General features: G+C 41.8%; 1 long non-coding RNA gene across 1 annotated transcript; it reads right to left on the bottom strand.

Moving 5' to 3' along the window:
• Positions 1-201: 201 nt before the first annotated feature.
• On the bottom strand, positions 202-6696 carry LOC146864004 (uncharacterized). Its single transcript, XR_014969988.1, has 2 exons — positions 6493-6696; positions 202-1631 (listed from the first exon to the last, which is right to left on the bottom strand). It is a non-coding gene; the product is annotated as an uncharacterized LOC146864004 (long non-coding RNA).
• Between the last annotated feature and the right edge of the window lie 10471 nt (positions 6697-17167).

Below are 17167 nucleotides of genomic sequence, written 5' to 3'. Positions count from 1 at the left end.
AGTTTTTGAAAATTTCTGTGTAGTCTTTCCTTCTCGATGTCAAATTAATCACATTATCAACCTTATAAATAGCAAGTCAATTTTTTTTATATAAATTCATTCATACATCTATTTATCCTTCCACCCCCCCCCCTTATTATTGTGTACAAGTAGGCACTCACATCATCCATTAATCCTCAAGGGTAAACACTCAGTTATCCATTGCTTTTTTATATTCTGTTTATTATGATATATTTTCTGTTTTTTATGTTTGGTCTGTGTGTTGTCTGTACACATGTATGCCTCTATGTCTTCAAGGCACATGTCTATCTTTGGTCCATGTGTATGTGTTACATTTTCTGCTTTTGTATTCCACATTTCGGACTTTTATATGCCTCAGTTGTGCTGTAGGCTGTCTGGGACTGTTTTTCCACACTGATCTGAACTTTCTGAATGGGAGGAGTCACAGTAGTCAGGCATCTTTCTTTAAGGTTTGTGTTTAGAGAGATCTATTCTTAGCAATGCTTAGTGATGGCTTGTGTTTGCTTATTATGGAGCCAATGTGTGAGCTCAGTGTGCATGAGTGGGTACAGTCCTCGCAAATCACATGTTGTGCCTGAAGATGGAAGCCAAGTTGTTGTGCTGTCTCTCATTCGATGATCGTTAAGGGATGCCCACTGTGTGGTAGCTTTCAATGAGTGGTCTGGTTAGAGGGTATTCTGGTGCCAACTAAGTGACTGCGGCTTTGGTGTATGCATGAGGGGACAGGTATAGTTTCCAACTTTAGTTTTAGATCTGTGAGCTTGAGGAATGTGTTGCATCACTGAGAATTATCTTGCCAAGTAAATGGCGTTGGCATGGTCACCAATCACAGACCGGTTTCTCTCCAAGATGGTTAATAGTCCCAGACAAACATCATTCAAATATATCTCACAACCCCAGGCTCACAACTTTCAATAATGTATAATAATGAAGTACAAGAATCCCGCATATCTGTTAAACATTCACAGATCATCCTCTCCCTGAATTATCCAAAAACCACAAACTGGTAAATCATATGTAAAAACGAGGAAATGCACCACTTGGGCGTTGCAACTAACAGGCTGCGGGTTCAATAGTAGCAGAGGCTACCCCTGCCTGTATCTACTTTTTCTCTATATGAAGGGGTGACTATATATGTTTGATTTTTGGGTGCATCTGTGCATATGGGTCAATGGGTTCTTTTTCATGGTTATCTGTGTATGTGTGCATGGGTGTCTGTATGTGTTCCTGTGTAATGCTTTAGTTAAGTGTCAAATGTATTGACTTTACCAATGCTTGTTTTGGTTAGGTATTTGGATGTCTTGGTAATGCATCATATGTCCATGTCATCAAGTATATGCATGTTTCCATTCTAGGCTCTTCCTGTGAAGTGTCTGAAAGCATGAGACCAGCTTCTCAAGCAGGGTCAAGTAGACGTTGACCGATCTTTTTGGGGAGAGGTAGCAAAGGACACATACCTCCCAAAGTCCTTTCCATATCATTTAGAAAATTAAGCCTCTTGGATGTGGATGTGGACAAAGGTTACTTGCTTTGATCTCCTCTCTTCACTCGGCGTCACGGGAGCTTGGTGAATCAGTTCACGATCAAGACATCCAGTATGAAATATGCCACTGAAATCAAAAGTTGAGAATTAGTTATTGAAGATGATTAGCTGTCACACAAATTTGGTAAAACAAGAACTTCTCTGGTTAAAATGTGCTATTTCCACAAATATCAGATGGCTCCTCGTCTGCCTAATTACAATGCAGTCATAACGCATTCGGTCATTTTGAAAGTAGTTGGTTTACACCCATGATTTTCCTAAATGTACTATTTATAAGGGGGCTCACAAAAATTCTGAGGTCTTTTCACCCATATCTATGAAAATCATTTATTGTTATGCATAGGCCTAACCCTAAACTGACAGATTTTCCACTGGTAGAAACAACTGCTGATTTGTGGTTGTTAACGGGCAAATTCATCTTAACCTCTTTTCTCCTCTTCTTTTCCTTGTTGTACCTACATCCTTCGAGAATGTGAAAGTACTAGGTAAATTGACAGTTGCACAATTAATACATCATTTTTTTGATACTAAGAGTGGAAATACAAATCAGGAAGAATTCGGCCTGGTATACCTCCCCACCTAGAGATACAAATACCAGATGCATTGATACCTCCTGGGAAAAGGCAGAAATACCCCCTATTCTGAGGTTTTGAGGAATAACATGCAGGAATCTGTTTTCAGCAACAATGTCTGCTTGCTTTCCACCTTTATTTCTGCGAGAAATTCCAGCTGCTTCCAACAGCCGAAATCTCTGGATAAAAAATTATAAATTGTAATCCATATGTCAAGAAAACATTATTGTCCTACTTTCGTTGCTACTACTTTCAATGAAGTGAAGTACCATAGCAAATTAAAATTGCCCTTAGATTTTCTTCACACATACAAACAAAAACAGGACTAAAAAAAGTCAAGAGAGTGTTCAATATATTCCTGCTTTTGTTTCTAATTGAAACAAAGATCAGATAGCATCATTGTTGTTGTACATGTGTTTCTACGGGTTAGAAACAAACACTGTAATATATTAAAGACGTCCTTGCCACTCACTTAAAATAGTGAAGTAAACACCCATTCACGCAGCAGGGATTGGTAGGTGCAGGGTGCTTAAATTAATTTAAAAAAATACTTCCCTCCACAGCAGTAAGGAAAAGCTGCCGGGAGCTGAAAGTAAAAAAAATTCTAGGGCCAAATGGCAATGAAGAGCAGCCACCAGGTAATAAAAGTCCTTCTGGCAATGGGGAAAAGCTAGCAAGAACTGAAAAAAACATACATAATAAAAAAAAAAGTAGGTGGCCATATTTGGGACGATATTGAAAAAAATGACAATAAAACCAAGTTTGAATTGGGTAAAGAAAAAAATTGCATGGCCTAAACATTGAATGTATGAAGGTTGAGTGTAGTCTTTAGATGTAAAATATCCCCAAAAACATAGCAATCAAAGGTACAAGGATATATTATATATCTAACCTTTCAAGCGCACTTAGTGAGAAGTACTGTTCTGGGGGCGGAGCCTAAGGCTACTCTATGCATATTTTAAAATGTTGGTAACAATATGTTTTGCAGATAGCTTTACTGTGAAACCAGCCAGGGAGACAAATTAGGAAGATAATAAAAAAGAGAAAGGAAGAATAAAAAACAAAAATATTAGGGAAAGCGTGAGCTCTCCTCTGGCTATATAAACAGACGCAGACAAATCTATTTTGCACATTAGTCAGGTTGATTCAGTCAAGGTTTGCAAGGCAATTACAAATTTCTATTTTGTCAGTTGAGTCGTCAGGACCGGTTTGTCAGGATGGAATACAGCATATTCATTTTTCATCCACATCTCGCGGCGCTCTAACAAATGTAAGTCTAACTTAAATTCACTGTAATTCTCACAGCAGGTGGAAACTCCATCTACCAGCTAGAAATTATTTTTATGGTATTTTTTGGGTTATGGATACGTACGGATCTGCCATGGAAAAATTCAAGGTGATTAAAGTTGCTTCTTAGAGATAGCTATTGTTTCCTGATAGTGCCTAGTACATTTTTGCATTTTTAATTACCCTGCCAATATGTCTCTTCTCGTGACGGCTTCTTTACCAAGTCCAGTTTTCCTGCTTATTTTGCATATAGGGTGGTGTTACAGATTGCACTAGTGCTGATGCGATTTCACTATAACATTTCCAAGTTAAATATCCTGCAATGTAAAAGTGCAATTTTCACCAGCATTTGCACACCTTACAAGTGCAGAAACGACATTTACACCAATCAAATGACAAGCACAAAAAAATCTATTACTAAGGGTTAGTGAAAAATAGGACTGGCATTGTATTTTGTGCCCCTTTTTGAGATACAAAAGAAATGTGAACTTTTTGAACTTCAAACATATTTCTTATGCTTTCATTTTCTGACTTTTACTTACATATGTTACTGCATATGTAGCTGGGTTGTATTCAGTGAAAACCTCTGATCAAGTGTATTATTTGTGTCCTGAATCTATATACTGCGATAGCGCTAACTGTTTGGGGGGGAATCAATCAGGCACTTTAATTCACATTTGAATAACATTTTCAGTCTAGGAACTTCTTACTGGACTGCACAGAAGTAATATTTATAGTATTGAATTTGTGCGTTCAATACTATTGCCTCTTTGGGGCTTTCCGAGGATATATTCACCTAGTATAATTTAGAGGACTATCACCTTGTTAACTTAGCTGAATAAGGGCCTGATTTACATTCCGGCAGACAGGATATCCGTCAGAAATGCAACAGATATTTTGTCCAGCATGTTACAAGTGAATTATAGTCTATGGCACTAGTAATACGGAGGAAGGGATATCCGTCAGAAACTGCATTTTATAGCTTTATATTCTATGGCACTTGTAATACGGAGGAAGGGATATCCGTCACGTCTGCATCGAAGTAGCCCGACCCCCGAAATCCAAATCAGGCATTAAAAGCCCAGAAATCAGGCATTTCCTTGAAATCAGTGCAGAAACAGCAATTCCCTTGCTAATTGCCCATTCCACAGGGTGATAACATGGAAAGGTGTGGTAAAACCCCAACAAAGAATTACCTCATCAGGTGGTAGCGCAATTCATGGGTGCAGTGTTAGCACATTAGGAGTTCCACAACTCTCAGGATGAGGGCCTGAGTGATGAAAAACAGATCTTTTTCATATATCAATTAAAAAACCGAGGTAACTACATCTCAAGCACCTCTCGACGCTCTGCTCAGCATCTGTGCATGTTGATAATAATTATTGGTTTTCTTCACTTTATGAAGTTTTTCTAAAACCTTCCCAAATTTTACAAACTTTACTAATTTGGTAAAGTTAATAAAAGTAGGTGAAAAAGGCAGGATCATGAGGTTTTTGGTGGGGAAAAAACCCAGCATACGCTCCTTTCTTACCACCGAGCAAAATTAGACAACATGAACAACTTTTGCAAAGTTCATGAATTGTAATGTTCTGCACTGTGCCTAGTTACACTGCCTGTTATGTAACATGTTCTTCTAGTGTGAGCTTGACAGGTTATTTGCTGTGGGATCACCGGATTAAATTCCTTTAATAAAAAGGTCAGAAGGCACACAGGTAAGCATGCCTATAAGGCTAGAGTTAACAACCTTTAGTGTTAGAGACGGAAAATGGTACAGGATGGAAAAATTACCTGAATGAAGGAAGCTCTTTGGGTTCTCAAACATCTTCAAATACCTTAGTAAGACTGGTGGTAAGATGTCGCCAAACGTCAGGAGATAAGGTAGGAGTTGGTTATAACAAACCAACTTTGAAATCTAAGCTCAATCTGATATGGTAATGTGTAACGGTTATTGCCAGAAGCGCCAACATTTTGATAAACCGTGGATCACTCTAATACCTTCCTTGATGAAGATGGTGTCTACCGCATCATCTTAGCCTCAAATGAGACACCTGCACCAAGTTTAATAGATGAATACAGAACAGTATCCAAACATGTTGTGGCTCTAGAATGATATTAATTTATGCCATGGCACCAACGCAAAACAAAAACCAACTTGCAGATACTAAACCCGCTTTTATTTATTAAATAATTTTTATAACGTAAATTTCTAAACTGGAAGGCTGAGCACTAAAAATGCTTTTTTGCATGGGAGGCTTTTTCACGAGGCTTAGCCTAGCACTCGGATTTTCAAACCTGTGGATGGGGGCCAATGGCATTCAGCAAACCAATATGAAGGAGCCAGATAAGTCATCAGCCATAAACAACACAGTCATCAAATGGAGGACAAGATGACTCCAAATTACCTGACATCGAACTCCAAAGTAAAATGGAGTCAGGTCAACAAAAGGTCAGCAGAAAGTTTGATTCAAGTTTTGATTTCGGAATTTGTGATTTCCTGAATGACAGGCACACCAACGAACATATAAACGTGTAGCAATGGGAAGGCTAGCAGGTGCCAAGCGACACAATTGGAAATCTAAATACCATGAGATAAAACAGACCAACATATATAGAATGGGTGATCATTAGAAGTTGCTATAAGGTCCAAGTCTCCACTCATCACACTTGGAGGGTTTTTACTGTCTGAGTTTACAACAGTACCTCTTGTATGTCATATTGATCAATGCAACCGTGCACATCTTTGGCTTGTTACCCTGATCAAAGCATGACATTAATGGGTCACAGAATGCAGCGCTGAGAAGTAATTTGAGGATTCCTTGTGCGCTATAAAAATCCCAAACACCTCCACCTACCATTACTCTCGTACCAGCATCCCTGGATCCTTAACTGACCCTCGCAGAACGATTAAAAGTGCTGAATCATCTCTGCACGTTGCTTTAAGTAAGCCGCTTTCTTAAACTTATGATGTTGCATTTCTAAGAATTAAAAAATGCCGACGCCATTATGTTACTTTTCACAGTTCTGTTTAGGCCCATGCAGGTAAATAACCTTTAGGCCTGCAATACTCACAGTTTCGGACACACGCTGCGTTCTCTGTGGCCTCGCATTACAGTTTCAGAACAGTGGCCCGGAGGGTCCATATCCTGGTCGAGGGTGTGACGTGGCTTTGAACGGTGCTCGGCATCTCTCGCCTCGCTCCAGTCACGGTGACGCAGCCGCGCCACCACACGTCGACGGCAGAACCTTCTGTCGTCGGTTGACCTCCTTCCTCTCCCTTTATGGGCTTCGGAGCTTTTAAGTAAACAGTCCTTTCTCGTGCTGATACGTCACGGTGAATATTGATTCCTGATCTCTGGCGCCCCGTCTACTGAGCTGCAGCCCCCGCTAGTCAAACAATGCTAAGCCAAAAAATGTTTAATTCTTATCTTTCTGTAGCTCTTTGCATGTGTGTGGAGAGGTCTGTTGCAGAATCCACTTTTCGGAATCTGTTTGAAGTTTACTTATTACTGTATGTTCAGCAATACTGTGTTTTTTGAAGGACACATAGGTTTGAGCTGGTAATAGTTCCTATGTAAGTAGAGAGAAAACTGATGTTAAACGAAGGTTGAAACGTGTCTACAAACCGCACCCCATCCCAACCATCACATGACCCCATAAACAATGCACATGTTCCCAACACACACGCACTTTCTCCTCTTCAACCTGTAGGGATGAAAGTCCAGGCCATTTTTCTTTGTCCCTTGATGTTCCCCTGGATTTTCAATTTTTTTCTCGAGTGTGTTGGGACATCTTAGGCCCACGGATACCTCAAACTGCAAATCTTGTGCTTCTCAAGAACACTGTGGTTCTTCTCTGTGGCAATGGGGATGATCTTTATATGTCTCCACACAAACTTGTAATCTCAAGGAGCCAGCCCCTTTCACCCCATGCAAAAGCCCTGGCTGGTGGCAGCTGATTCTGCTTTTTGTTTTTACCGTACATGGCGACACATAGGAACGTTCCCTACTGAGACCCCTGTGGAAATTATGCCCAGAGACTTAGGACTGTCGGTGGCCCCCAACATGTTGATTTATATTTATTTTTTATGAATGTTATGTTTGTAAACATTATGCACAGTCATCACAGGCATAAACCCTTTGTGAATTTTAGAACAGATGTGTATAGTAAAGACTCCGCAAGTACTACTGGTGTACCTATCATTAGGTTACCAGGAACTGACACTGAACTCCACATGGGAATTAATGTCCTTTGGCATCATCCGCATAAAAATAGAGGGGCATATATACAACAGAATGGCGAAGCGGAGTGTTAAGCAAACATTGCTAACGCCACACGTCTCCATTCTGAAAACATAGGGATGCGCTGTATTTACAAGAATGCGGTGCACCCCTGTGTTTCCCCTAGCGCTGGCGCTGAATTCAGCAGTGTAGCTCCAACGTAGGCACCCTTGCACTGATTGTTTATGTGCAGGAAGGTGTTCCTTCCTGCACATAAACAATCAATAATGGTGATTTGCCACTTCTATGTGTGCTGCTTTGTGCAGCACACATAGAAGTTGCAAATCGTCATTCTTTCAAAGATTGTTTATGTGCAATAGGGGACAACGTCCTGCACATAAACAATCATTCATGGTGTTTTGCTGTTTCCAGGTGTGGTGCACAATGCAGCACACATAGAAACAGCAAAAACGAGGAGAAATAAAGCATTTCTCCCCGTTTCGCCATGTTAAGACCAGGTTTTCCCTGGTCTTAATTTTTGCCACCCTTGTAAATTGGGGGCAGCGTCAAAATCAAGGGGTGTTGCATTGGACCCACCCCTTTCACGCAAAGTATAGCGTGAAAGGGGGCCTTATTTACAAGGTGGCCTTAAGCCCTGTTAAGTAGCTTAACGCTGCCTTGTAAATAAGGCGAAGCCCTTATCTCCACAAGAAAGTCACTAAAAGTGACGTTCCTGTGGCATTAGGGGCTTCTAAATATGCCCCAGAGTTTGCAAGAATAGCGTAAGAAACAAGTTTGCAAGATGGATGATGAGTGATATCCACCAAGGACAACTCTATCCTCAACTCTTTCTACCCCTCTGCTGCTGCATGGATTCAGGGAAGGGAGCTATATCAGATGCATTCACTGTGATTGACAGTGAAGGGATGTCCAACTGCTTGGGTTTGTGGATATAAACTAGAGCTCAGTGGTGGCTGGTTTTTGAAGGCGGTAGGGGGGCGGGTTGCAGGGCCCAGGAGGAGGGGTGAATGAAATAAAAAAAATACACACTTACCTGTCTGCCGCCCGCCGTCGCCGCCGATTCCGCTCGGTCCTCTTACCCTCTTCCAGGGCAGGAAGCAGAATGCACCCAGCTCCCAGCCTCTCGATAGCCAATCACAACGCTGCAATGCAGCGTTCTGATTGGTCTGAGCAACGTGGATCGGCGCTCAGCCAGAGAATGGGAGACTGGGCATGTTCTCCATGCAGGCTGTAATTCAGCCTGTATGGAGGACATGCAAAGTGCGCATGAATGTTTGGCCGGTCCCAGAAGGCCATACAAACATTCATGCGCACTTTAGAGAGTGCAAACCACTTCTCCCCTCCCCTGCTCTGTCAGCAGAGCAACCCCACCCAGTCCTGCCAGCAAAGTTGCCGTAACAAGGAAAAAATAAAATGATAATAATTTAGAGGTATGATCATTTTATTTTTCCTTTAGTGACACTGCATAAAAGCAGTGAGGCGACGCTCCTCCGCCTTAGCGGAGGAGCCACCACTGCTAGAGCTGCCCTGGAGTATATTGATATTATTTTGTGGTGAGATTCTTGTTTCTTTGTGTTGTATCGAAAGTGTTGAACTGCAGACTCCCCACTCCCTCGTGGCTAGTACAAAGCGAGAATGCTCTGTTGAAGCTGTGCCACTGATCTTGCATGTGTGGAAGTTCAAAGTGAGCCCATGGAGACCAGATATGCTAGGGAGAGCCTGATGGCCGCTTGCTGACTCACCATGCGACTTGAGGGAGGCCACTGAATAAACAATCTTGAACACAAATGAGGTTCACAAACATCCTTGGACCCTCATGATTTCCCCAACCAAAGATGGAGGCAGGCTACTGAGAGACTGATTACTCCAAAGGAAAGTTGACGGGGGGGTCTGCCCAACAAGCACACCCTTTGCTGCATTAACCTATATTATTTTTTTGAAGCTCCCTAACCTTGCCAAGCCCAGTAATCAAACACTTAGACTGCTTGTCAGCTTGATTCATATAGAGACCTTTTTATTCCACTGTGAGCCTTGCTGCCATGAGATAAATAATGATAAGCAAGTAGCATACAATGCTGCACTATTACATTAATATTAAAATTGGTTCTTCCCACACCTCTTTGGGAACACATTGACGATGCCAAAGAAGCTCTTGTGGTGTTTCCTTTTAGCCTTTGCTTTTGCCCATGATTTTGTCCTTCAATATGCTCTCTGTTGATAAGTAGACTGTATTGATACTGTCTCTAGCTGCGCCCCTTTAAGCCGGTGACAAATGCATTAAGCGCACTTCTGACTTGGAGTTGCAATAAAGCATCTTCATTGGGACCACAGTGGAGGTTGCCTGCTGATCCTGGTGACATCACCTATCACAAAAAGGCTCAGTTCATTAGGTAGGACTTTAACCTATGTGCTATGTGTCTTTTGAAGTCTATGCAGATGTAGAGGGTGTAGACTAGTGCATTATTATGGTCAACATTGTCAAAGAGCGCTCATAGGTTTAGAAAACAAGGACTCAGAGAGCCATTGTTTATCATGTGGAGTGAATTGTCGACCACTTAGACATTGACTGTCTCAGGGTTTCAATGTGGCTTGAATCCACATTCATTTTTTTTTTTTTTGCTTCTACATGTACTACTTTTTAAAAATCTTTATTTACCAGTTTCTCGAGCAAAGCAGTAAATGTGTTAAGTAAACATTGCTTTTGTGCATAACACAATATAAAGACGAGGATTAATAAAAACCATACAGAAAAAAATATAAAGGGTACATCTCCACTGTCAGCCAAACTTGACATCTGTTGCAAACTGTGATAACATATCAGCCATTCACCTCCGACCCCCCTACCTTCTTCCCTCATGGCTATCTAGTATTTTGCGGTAGTGTCTACAAGGCAGTGTCAGGTTGTGTGGGCGTCACTAAGTTACTGAGTTGGTCTATCTCCTTGTGTGTCCTTTCTATATGCATTTCTGAATTGTGTATTTCTTTTGTCATTCAACCCACTCCCGTTGGAACAATCCCGTGTTCCTGTGGTGAGGTGTTTAAGGGTTGTGATGTGGCTGTATAGTTTTTTAATGGGCCCCAGATATCTTTTGGGCGGGAGGCCCTGGGTAAAGTGCTGCAAAACAGTTTGCTGTTGGTGTTGCATTATGTAAGACTGTTTAACCAAGCTTGTAACGTAGGAGCTACTTTTTCCCCCACCTGAGCGCGATCTCTCTCTTAGCCAACAACAGCCCCAGGGCGATGAATTTTCAGCACCCCATCGGAAAGTTGACCACATACCCCATTATGCGACTTCAGGTGTGGGTGTGATATCCATGTCTACCATGTTTCCCAGTACTCGAAATATTTCTGCCCAGTATGGTTTTATTTTGCCAGTTCCAAGTGAGATGTGCAAAGTCTGCATGCAGAGCCCAGCATTTCAAACAGAAGTGGTGCCTGGAGTGGTCTATCTTATGGAGTTTCTCTGGAGTGACATATAGCCTACGTAGGAATTTGAAGTGTATTAGCTTGTGACAACTATTCAAGGAAATTTCCTTTGTCTGTACACAGCACGCCGCCCATTGATCGTCTAAGATTGGATGACCCAAGTCAGCCTCCCACTTCCCCCGAACTTTGGTGTCATCAATTGGGATAGTGTCCACGCATGCCCTGCATAGCTTGGACGTGAGATGTTCTCTCCCTTTGCTCTCAATCACTGTAGAGAGTGGTACGAATGGGTCTGGCTCAAGTGGGAAGTTTGGAAGTAACAGCCGCATCGCTGAGCGTAACCGGTTTAGAATAAACTTGTCCATGAACGTTGCCTCCCTGAATTTCTCATCCTCTGTAATAGTGAAGAACTGCCCACCGATGAACAAGTCTACGGCTTTATTGATGTCATATTTAAGAATTGTTTTTTGAACCAGCAGTACGCCTGTGATTGGGATCCAATTCTTGTTAATAATCGGAAGCCCAGGTGAGTATAGTAGGGGAGCCCTCATATGTCTAACCAGTTTATGCCAGGCCTAGCTGGTGGTTGAGACCGTTTGTATATCATTGGGGTCTCGGGTAAGGCCCAGAGGGAGCACTGTGTTCAAAGAACCTGGGAGGACTAGGTCAGCCTCCGGACGCTGATACAGGATTCTGTCGTCTGGGTGGAACCAGGAGTGTGCGTAATTGCACTGGGCTTCCAGATAGTATAGCTGTAGGTTGGGAGCCCTGAATCCGCCTCTACTATATGGAAGTGTCATAACTTCCCAAGGTGCCCTGGGTCTCTTACCACCCCCAGTAAGCCTTATAAGGTGAGTGCGCAGTGTCAAGAAGAAGCTGTTAGGAAGCGGTATTGGTATGTTATTTAACAGGTAAAGGAATTTCAGTAGGACCACCATTTTAATTAACGCAACTCGGCCGGCAATCGAAAGGGGGAGTCGCAGCCATTTTTCAACCTGCTCCTCAAGTTTATGCACCGCTTGGCCGTAATTCAGTCAGATTATTTGGGCAGTATCCAGATGTATGTGTATCCAGATATTTGGTTGAGTCATCGCACCACTCCAGGGGAAACTCGCAGTTCAAGTGAGTAGTGCCAGCAGTAAGAGAAAAGATGACTGATTTGTGTCAATTGATACCCAGCCCAGAGAAAGCGCCCACACCTAATAGTTTCCATGATCAAGAGTTCATGGTTCACCTGTGGCTCCCGAACGTACAAGATGACATCGTCAGCGTATAGGGAGACTAACAAAGGGCCCGTGTGAAACTGGAGGCCTCTCTGTAGGTGTCGCTCCTGAAAGTGTCGGACCAGGGGTCCATTGCCAAAATAAACACTAGCGGTGATAACGGGCAGCCCTGCCTCGCACCTCTTGAGAGGGAGAAGGAGCGAGACACGGTGCCATTGAGACGGAGTCTGGCCGTAGAGCCCTGATACAAGAGAGCAGTGAGGCTGATAAATCCCTTGGGCATACCCATCATGCACATTACAGATAAAAAAAAAAGGCCATTCCAGTGAATCAAAGACCTTCTCAGTGAATAGAAGGATTGCCACTGCCGGGGTCTCTGGGTTAATTCTGTGCAAAACCGCAAATAGCGTTCTTAGATTTAGAGAGGTAGACCGATGGGGCAGCAATGAAAGTTGCAACGCTGTCTTCTTTGAATCCACATTCTTCAGCATATTTCAACTTCTTTTTCCCAAGTTCTAATGTACATCATAGATCCAGAGCCCTATTGCGTCCTTTGCTCATGATTAAAAGCAAAGAGACACACCATAATTCGACCTGTTTTTCACCTCCACTTCCAATTCTTTGGACTTCCGTAGTCCACATATGATTTTATCTTTTTACCTGACATCACTCTTTCCCCCCTCAACCTCCTTTAGGGAACAGCTTCCCGGGTTATATAAAAAGGTCTATTATTTCTCAACTCTATAGTTAGCTGCATGTTCCTGAGCATCATATGCTAGGCATTGAAACCCATCGTTAAAATACCTATCCTCGAATCTCACTCTCTTTCACATTATTCATTTATATGGATCCCTTTTTACCAGAAACATGCCTGGTCACCATGACCCAAGAGCACCCCACTCTTCTAAACGTTCTTTATAAATTGAACTCTTCCCAGTAATTGCTGAATGAATTTCACCAGAGTAACTGACTTTTGAAGTTTTGCATTTTTGGTGAACCACAATTTACTCTTTTTAAAAACTTGTATGAATCATTAATTGGATCACATGAGTTTTACCAAAATGGGACTATTGTTTCATAACTGTCCTGTCATGATGCATGTAAAATTGATTCTTTTTCATTATTACACTAATATTTATAATAAGCCATCACAAGTTTAGCCATTGGCTAATCAAAGGCATTCCTGTCTAATTATCCCTCAGGGTAGGCAGTTGAGTGACAAGAAATGAGCAGCCTAGGCAATTGATAAATCAATGCCGAGAGCTTAACTGAGCCTTTAGAGGAAGACGGTGTGCATTTTGTGCAGTAAGATCGTCTGTTGTAGGACGTGGCACTCAGTATGCGGCTGGATGTTCTTGTGACCGAGACTCCTACAGTGTGTCTGTAGTTGCGGTCATCCAATGAGGTGGTCTACGACCCTTTAAGGTGTGTTAGGTGGGATGGGTGACTGCAGGATAGTGGAGTTCTGCATTGGAAGAAAGATGTCAACCTTGGGCTTCTTCCTCACATGCTTAGTTGATGCTATGCGTTAGAAGAGAAAGGAGTATTCACGCCTTATGAACTGCCCATTCCAAGCTCTTGGTCCAGAGATTTCCGCCTGAGGTGCTGAATCCAAGATGAAGTTGAATCTTTTCCTATGATGAATTGCAGTTCCTGCTAAAATCCCATACAAAGTAGGCATTTGTTTTCTTCTTTTTTTTTAAGTTCTTCACTCACTTTCTATTACTTTTGCCCCTGAATTTTTCTATTTGAAGCCTAAATTCTCTTTGGATCGTCTACCAGATATTTTTGTTTGACTATTTCATCTTCCCTGATGGCAGGGAGGGTTTGTTGTCTTGCTTAGCTACTACTGCATCTGTATTTATTGAATCTCCATATTCAATAAATAGCTATAAAATATCCTGAAGGGGTTTTTGCCCTTTTCAGTTTTTTCCTCCTAACTGGACCCCTCGTAAGAAGACACTTTATAGCTTTCACATGTACTATTACATGCAGGGTTGCACTCTGGCAACTGTGAATAGTTACCCTTTCACTGGGCACTCAAGAGAGAAGCTTGGCAGACCTTCGCAGCATCTAAGGATTTACAGCAATGCAGGATAATTGCACACATCCTAATAGACATCAGTCTGTTTTTATTATTCATGTCTACATAGGTGGTGAATTAGTTTTTAGATTGGTGCGCTGAAATGAATGCCTACCCTGACACTTGTCAAAAGTCAGAAGGCAATCCAGATTTTGGTGCATATTAGAACATGAAATGCCCTCACTGCATCACCGCTAAAAGAACTGAGCATAGGAGCAAAGTTAGACTCACAGTCACTATCAATCCACACATATCAGGACATAGATAATCAGCGGTCTGAATGCCAAGAAATAATTTAAAAAAAATCATAGCACTAAAAGCAATAGCATAAACCTGGGAATCAACAAATCAGATAGCTTAATGTCAGATACTCCCTATTGTTTGTCACAGCCTTCAGATTGCAGAGTGGGCTTCTGAAGGTACCTGGTTTCTAAGCTAACGAGGCAAGATCTAGGTTGGATACAAGGTGCCCCCATGCAGATATCCTAAAATCTTCCGCAGTTTAATGGCTGAGACAAAGGAGAAGAAAGCTACTGAAAAATCCATGGTTATCCTTCTTGATGAAAACTCACACCTCAAATGAAAAATCCAACTATGGCTTATTGCGTGAGATCCCAACTTCAAACCCCTAAATAATGAAAACATATACTCGCAATTTGAATCTAGCAGTGGAAGCCGTGGTCATTTCCTGACTTGACTACAGTGCATCTCTCCTCACTGATCTTCCGAAAAACAAGCTTGTTCATTAAGAACTGCTCTTCACGCTTCAGTCAGTCTTTTGAATAACACAAAAAATGCAATTTATCACCACTGCTCATGCTTAGCTTGCATGACTCCTGATTGAGGCACATTCCTCCTTCATTGCCAGCTTACAAAGCGTTAAATGTGAATGCAACTAGACAACTTATTCTATCTGTTTTGGGAGCCTCTTAGAACCTCCACTTCCTCTGCTATTTTCAAAAAGAAGGCTACCCTCTGGTTATCTTTTTCTAGCAAAGCTCCCAGAAGCTTGAATGATATCCCTCTTCATATGGAGGATGCCCCCTCTGGTCTCATCTTCAAGTCTCTGCAAAAGAACTTGATCCTTGAGAAACACCTCCAACTAGCTGTATAACCTCCAACTTTTTTCTCCTTGGTTAATGCTCTAACACTGCATGCCTCCACTTTTTGCCACAACCATGCTACATTATATCATTTATCTCCATTTCATTGCCCCTTCTTATGTACGCTCTGATTGGACAATAGAATAAGATTTACCTTATGCTTAACTGTAACTGTCGCCAAACACAGCACAGGTAACAGTCATTGTGAGATAGGCCAAGGGGCAAGGCATCAGCTGCAGAGCCCAGACTGCAACATTTGTGCCACAGTTTCCAATCCTGGCAAGAAATGTTGTGAGCCAGTTATTTCCGAAAACTTGCACACATTCTCCAACTGCTACGAACTCCAGAATCTGAACTGCATGAAGCTCAGCCACAGTGGCGGCTCCTCGAGGGAGTGCTGCGGGACGGTGGGTGAGGCGGGGGAGGGGCAGGGTGAGGGGGTAGTAAACTCCGGCATATGGCCGAACGGAGTTAAGTAAATTAATAAATAAATAAAACGAATTACATTGCACGCGCTGCTTCGCCATTTGGCATTGCAGCGAGCACAATGTAATTTGTTTTATTTATTTACTTAACTCCGTTCGGCCGTATGCCGGAGTTTACTACCCCCAGCCTGCCCCTCCCCCACACTGCCCCACAGCCCTCCCTCGAGGAGCCGCCACTGCTCAGCCAACACATAATAACATGACAATTTGAGAAGCTTGTTGCTCTGAAAAACAACTTCGCCTGACCCTATATACATAAACAAGACGTGGAAGGTGAAAGAGCACTGTGACTCACACCACAATAACTTGGTAACATTGATGAAGATTTATTTTTCCATTTGCTGCATGTACCTTTGTTGGTTGATGTGAAGCACTGGAAAGAAGACATCAGCAGTACAATTCCAACTTGTAAAACCAAGGTGACTCCACAATAAGGACCAGGAATCGCCAAATATGGTTAAAGGGCTTTTATTTTGAATTTTCAATCAATCCAGTATATAAGCAAACCAAGAATAAGTTCAATTGGTGCAGCAATACAGAAGATAAGCTGAAATATCTCAGAATTTTTAGCAGTAACAAAATGAGATACAGAATTGCAATAGCCACAGCAATAAAGAAATAGATTGAAGCAAACAGGTCTACCATAAAGAAACTCCCCTTCTCTCTTCTAAATATGTCAGTTATAGGAACATCTACGAAGGGTCTCTATTTAGGGAGCATATCTCCATCCTGGATCATGATGAGCAGAAGGCCTCTTTCAACCATTAATTCTCCACGTTCACTACCAAGTTCTTCTCTCCAGACCTCACAGTCAGCAGTCTAATACAAACAATAAGCCTTTCTCTAACTAACGAGAATCATGAAAATGCACCAGCAAAAGAAGGAAAGAACATGCTGGCAAGACTAAATGTATTTCAATTGAGGCCTGTAGTCAAGCTATGTTAAGTTAGCAATTAAAATGAATTTAAATACATGATTATACATATGCAAATATAGCTTGAAGTACAAGTGTAAAATGTGAATAAAGAGTTCATGATTACACATTTCAACTGATCATTAATACGTTATACACATGGATACGTCTCTAGTCTCTACATTGATTTCAATTCATTTAAATGCTTCACATACGTTAATGAAGTTAAAGCACACAGTGAGTATAATGTAAAACATGAGTACATAATTGTAC

This window comes from Triturus cristatus, chromosome 2_1 (genome assembly GCF_964204655.1).
Source record: "Triturus cristatus chromosome 2_1, aTriCri1.1, whole genome shotgun sequence".
Lineage (NCBI taxonomy): Eukaryota > Metazoa > Chordata > Amphibia > Caudata > Salamandridae > Triturus > Triturus cristatus.
Note: the sequence above shows the minus strand (reverse complement) of the source record. Positions and strands in the feature narration are given on the sequence as shown.